This window comes from Nannospalax galili, unplaced genomic scaffold (genome assembly GCF_000622305.1).
Source record: "Nannospalax galili isolate Female #2095 unplaced genomic scaffold, S.galili_v1.0 scaffold173, whole genome shotgun sequence".
Classification (NCBI taxonomy): Eukaryota; Metazoa; Chordata; class Mammalia; order Rodentia; family Spalacidae; genus Nannospalax; species Nannospalax galili.
Window position 1 is genome coordinate 2976021 of NW_008334442.1, and position 6545 is coordinate 2982565.

Consider the following 6545-nt stretch of genomic DNA (forward strand, 5'->3'; position numbering starts at 1 on the left):
TCTAAAAACTAATGAATATCATTAAAGTTTTTTTGCCTGTGTGTGGTGTGTATATGTATGTATATTCAAATTTTTGTGCATACATGTGTGGGCAGATGAGTATCAACATGTGTACATTTGCATGTGGAGGCCCAATTGGAAGTCTTCTAATGCTTTCCACCTTATTTACTGAAGTAGGGTCTCTTAATTGTACCCAGAGCTAGCAAATATGGACAGGTGTAGGCTAGTCACATTTTCTAGGGTTTCTTGCCTTTGCATTCAACTGGGTCTCTATGCCTACCCAGTATTTGCATAGGTTCTAGGGATCCAAATTCCAGTCCTCCACTTGAGTGTCAAGTACTTTATCCAATGTGCCATCACCCTGGCTCCTTCAACATTTTAAAAAATAATAATATTTTATTCTTAATATAGTTTATTCTTATTTAGTATATTTATAGCCACTACATTGTGTTACATCCATTTCTGACATTTAATATATCATTTGACTATTTCAAAGCTTGGAAGAAATTTGACAATTTGTCCCTTTCCCCATTATTTTCTCCTTTCAGTCATTCTTTTCATATGAAAACATATACTAACTTGCATAGACATCCGTGCTTTAGGGCCAGGTCTGGTTGGGCACACTTCTAATTCTGTGCTTGGGAGAGTTCTGCAGGGGATTGCTGAAAGCTCCAGGATAGCTTGGGTTCTAGAGGGAGACTATAAAGAAAACAACAGGACTGGAAAGATGGATGAGTGGTTAAGAGCACTGACTGCTCTTGCAGAGGACCCAGGTTCAATTCTCATTACCCACAGGGTGGCTAACAACTGTTTGTAACTTCAGTTCCAGGGGAATTTGACTCCCTATTCTGACCTCCACAAGCGTTACAAGACAGGGGTGCACTTACACACATGCAAGCAATGCACTCACACATGAAAATAAAAATAATAAATAGAATATTTTTAATAAAGAAAACAAAATAAGCATGATTTACATTATATATATCTGTTGTGGTTTGATTATGAAATGTCCCTGATAGGTTCATATGTTTGAATATTTGGTCTCTAGTTGGTAGCACTGTTTAGGAGATTATAGAGCTGGGCAAGATGGTCCATGCACACCTTGAATCCTAGCAGTTGGGAGGTAGAGGTGGGCCAGTTTCTGTGTGATCAAGTTTAGCCTGATCGACATAGTCAACTGAGGATACAGAGATATCCTGTCTCAAAAAAAAAAAAAAAAAAAAAAAAAAAAAAAGGATTGTGGAACTCAGAGATGGAAACTTGCTGGAGGAAGTATACCACTGGAGAGCAGCATGAGAGCCTGGATCTACTTCCTGTTCTCTATCTGCTTCCTGTGTGTGGATGAAATGTCATCAGCCAGCCTCATGCTCTTGCTGCTGTGCCTTTCATGTCATGATTAAATGTACCCTCTCTGAAACTGTAAGCCAACACAAGCCCTGTCTTCACAGAGTTGCTGTTTGTCAATAGCAACAGCAACAGAAACTAATAGTGTCATTTAATTCTTACTTGATAACAAACTAAGGCAGATTTAAGACTCATGTTTCCTATCTAAATAGTCTTAATTCTTTTACCTAAATAAATGATCTAATTACCATCAGCAAAACAAGAAACTGAGTGATTTTAAATAACATAGAAATGCAAAGGTGTGAATACAGAGGAATAGGTAGCTATTTGATCACCATACACACCTTTACTTCTATAGTTTGCTGCTCTGCCTGTCCTTTTATCATGATCCCCCCTGAAAAAAAAAACCTTTGATTTGTAATTTTTAAAAACTTACTTTGGCAGCAGCAGTGCTGAGAATTGAATCAGGATATTATATGTCCAATTTTTTTCTTAAGAAAAACATTATAAAAGCAGGGGTTTCAATGGCAGTGGGTTTGTTCCAACGGCCCATGTTTTCCCTACTCTGAACATTCAGAGACTGTTTTATAGAATTTCTTGAGCAGTATTGTCCTTTATATCAAACAGATTTTTAAAAACTTATGAAGTTTCAAACTACTTACAAGTAAATTTAAAATACTTCTTACCATCATTGCTGTGATGTGTTTTCCCCCTGAAATGAAAAGGCACATTCTAAAGCTTATAGTAGAAAAAGACCTATGCTTAGTATCAAAGGATGACTTAAAATTTTGATCTTTCAGATAATCCAAAAGACAAACTGCAGTTCCATGAGGAATACTTCCCCAGGTATGTTTACTGAATGTCAAGATAAATGGTGTGTTTGAAGGAGAGGGTAATAGCAGGTGTGAGAATGGAAACGGTGAGCCAGCTTCTTTGACAGCAGACCAGCAGGAAGACCCACAGTGAGTGAGCAGTAGAGGAAATCACTTCATGTTCGAGAGGATGGGAAAGAGTAGCATAAAGGAAAGCCTTCTAATAAGTAGAGGGCTTCAAGAAAACTGCATTTTCAGATAAACACAGGCTGCTGGGCTCATTCTGTTTGAGTCGGAGCTCCTGCTGCTGACATTCACAGGTGCTTCCTACACTGTGCTCCTGAAGCACTCTGAACACAGGTATTCACTATTTTTCCTCAGTGCCTTATTTTATGGAAGAGCTGTACAGAGAGACATCATTTTGATGATGTTGTCATTTGCATTTTTACACTGACATTATATTAGCTTATTTCTTAATTTTTCGTTGTTAACTTTATTGTTCTTTATTTAAAGAACATGTGACTTGAAACAAGATTTTCTCCTAGATTTCATTCCCTGAGTAGGTTGGGGGATTGGGTCAGAGGTGGATCTGAGAGAACAGGGAAGTGGAATTAGTCAAGGCTATTCAGACTTTTGGCTTCCTGAGTAAAAATATCAGTGAGGATGAGATCTGAATTGTCTAGGCAGGATAAGGGATTCTGAAGATTTGTTTGAAGATAAAGAGGATAAGACAGAAAAACATGGAAGGAAATTCTGACAGGGAATTTAAGTTTCTGCTATATAGATGATAGCATAACTTCTTTTATCTACAGCACTAAAGAAAGTTGAGTAAAATGTCTATATTTATTAATGGATTTTACAACTGGAATTGTTTTAGAGCTGTATCTAACTACCAGTTCTTGAATGAAGCTGGGTAAAAACAGTGGTCATTCATAGGAACGTTGATTAAAAAAAAAAACTAAGTGTATATCTAAAATATTTCATAAGTAAGATTGAGATTTAAAGTATAATCATGGATTACCACTACTAAATGTAACAGTAGCTGATATTCACTGAATGTTTATTATGAGGTAGTCATATGCTAGAACATTCTTTGCATTATTTCATTTAATCCACATAATTGTTTGCTGTGTTATTTGTTTATAATACTCCACAGTGAATCATATCACTATCATTTCTGATTCCTCTCAACACTGACTTTAGCTTTGGCTATGTAACTGACTTAAAGGCCTGTCAGTAAGTAGCAAGGAAACAGAGCAATATAGGCACTTGGACATTGGAGCTTGTCTTCTTGAAATGCTTTTCCTATCAGAAATTAAGAAGTTTGACTTAGTTTCCTTAAGGATGAAATATCTCAGAGACAATAGGGTACAATATTACTGAGAACAGTCCCCATTCAACCCAGCATTTGAAAGCAGTTGTGTGAGTGATTTCAAGCTCACCCAGAATAATTTAATCTATGTAATTGTTAGAAAAATGAGCCTTATTGCTTTGAGACACTAAGGTCTGAGGTTGTTGGTTACTCAGTAATAAGCAACTGATAGAGAAATGTGTGCAGGCAGGGGTTGCTTCCTAAGCAAAGCATCAATATTGCATCATTGGATTGGAGAGAGGCAGGAGTAATGTCCTAGAAAGGAAAAGGATTATTCCTGGATTAGAAATGACAGTGAGTAAGCAGATGCTGTGGACTGAAAGATGTTGGTGCATGCTTTCATTAGCAAAACAAGGCGCAAAGCTACAAGCTAATGTGGAAGACAGTGATCTGGAAGAGCCAGCTTATAAACCCTGTGTCAAAAAATGCCAAATAAAATACTTTTTTTTTTCTTACTTGTTAAGATCTTGGGTTTAAAAGGAGAGGGCAGGGGAATCACTACTTGGCTGTTCCATCTTTGTTTCATTTTCCTCTGCTTACTTCCTTTCCTCGCATTCTTTATGGCCCATATCCTTTGAACCTCCTTCTTTCCTCTCTTACCCTGTGATAATATATTCCTCCTCATCATATTCCTCACTTCCTCCCTGTCTCCTCATATCCTTCTTTCTCTTTCTAGGGATGGACCTGTGCACAAAAGTAAAGAACCATGTACATAATTATGTGTAATGAAACCTTAATGTGCTTGTCCGAAAAAAATGGAATTTATTCAGGAATTTGGCAGATAATTAATGATAATTATGGCATGACATTACCTCTATGAGAAGTCTTGTGTGATGGCCACTCTTGGTCATCAACTTGATCTACCTTGGAAGAAGAGAACATCAATTAAAGAATTTCGCTCATCAGATTTACCTTGGGCATGTCTAGGAGCTACTTCCTTGATTCCTAGTTGATATAGAAGGGCGCATCAAACTGTGGAGGTAACAATTCTGGAAACGTGGCCTAGGCCGACATAAACCCTTTCCTCTTCTAAGTTGGTTTTGGTCATGGTTTCTATCACAGCAACATGTTGGTCATGGTTTCTATCACAGCAACATGAAGCAAACTTGCAAACTCTTTTTTTTTTTTTTTAGTAAAAATGTGCGTGTGTGTGTGTGTGTGTGTATGAAGATGTGTGCATGTACATGTGTACCAGAACATGTGCAAATATGTGACTGCAAGATAACCTCAGGTGTCATTCTCAGGGTGATCCTCATACGCCTCCATAAAGACAGGATGTCTCATTAATTGGAGCTCCCCAATTAGACTTTCAGTTTTCTGAGGTTTTTGAGCTTCTCTAGAGCCTTCCTGGTAACTCCATGTCAGGCTGGCTTGTCCTGGCCGGTACCTGCAGTAATCCCAGAAATGGTGACGCTAAGGCAGAAAGATTGTGAGTTCAGGTCCAGCTTTGGATACCCAGAGATTTCAATGCCATTCTGGGCTATATAATGAGACCATGTCTACATAGCAGTAGTAAGATGATATAACACTACACTTAAATACTATTCTTGACACTCTTATAGAAGGAAGACATTGGATTTAAAGATAAAAACTCTCAAGATCATTGCAAAGTTATTTACACTATGCCTGATTTGGCTCATGTGCTTATAAATCTTGAATTATAGGATTCATGGATATCCAAGTGGGTATTTATTTTAAAAAGTATTTTATTTATCATAGTTATTTTATGTGTATGAATGCACTGTCTGCATGTATGTAAGTGCATCCATGTCTTGCAATGCCCACAGAGGTTAGCAGACGGCATCAGATTCCCCTGAAACTGGAATTACAGATAGTTCTTAGCTGCCATATGGGTGCTGGAAATCAAATCCAAGTCCTCTGCAAGAGCAGCCAGTGCTCTTAACCACTGAGCCATCTCTCCAGCCCACCAAGTAGGTATTTCTTTAAAATATTATTATGAAACTATTCATATGTAATAAATATTTGCTATCCATAAATATAAAAGATAATTTGGTGACAAAAATTCCAACAAAATATAAGTACAAAACCTTCCTCTAGGATTCCTTTCTCCAGGATCCTGCCTTGAGTGTCTGCCTTGACTTCCCTCAGTGATAGATTATGACCTAGTAGAAGAAGCTGAAATAAACTATGTCCTCTCCAACATCTCACCCTCATAACTTACAAATATTTCAGGAGATAGATATGTTTATTATGTTTTGAACATAGTCCAATATACATATATTATAACATCATGTAGTAAGCCACAAATATATCCAGTAATTACACATTAATTTAAAAAACTTATCCAGCTTTACTAATGAGATGATTCATTGGATAAAGGCATTGCTGCAAGCCTGATGGCTTGAGCTCAATTCCTGAATCTCACATGGTGGAAGAAAAGGCCCAAATTCCACAAGTTGTCTTGACCTCCACATGCCAAATGTGTGTTGTGGAAACCCTCAATAAATAAATATAATGTAAAAAAAAAAAAAACAGCAAACAAACAAATATGGCACAAAACTGGAACCTATATGAAAGAAGAAACAGTGCCAGGTCCCTTCATGCATAAATTGCACACTGTGTCATCATCTCTATTCCACTTAGTTATGACTTCCTTTGAAATTTATGCCAAGTGTCATTTAATGTTTGTATTAGCAGGCTTTTATATTATTATATTGATGTACCCATTGATGGGCCATTTAAAAACAAAAGTTTATTTGCACAGTTTTAGAGGTTGAAGGACATGACACTGAAATTTTATCAACTCTCTGAGAGTTGGTGGGTGGCATCATCAAAAAAGCATATATGGGGTAAATAGGAAGAAGAGGCTTAAGGAGGAGTCATAGGAGACAAGTATGATCAGCGGTGAAATGGGGAAAAATGGGATACTTTAACTGGGGAGAGAGGAGGGAGGATTAGAAAGGGAGAGAGAAGGGAGAGATAAATAATACCTAACAGATGTGAAAACCAGAGGGAAATGTATTAGTTCAAAAGCCTACTGAAAATCACACACACAA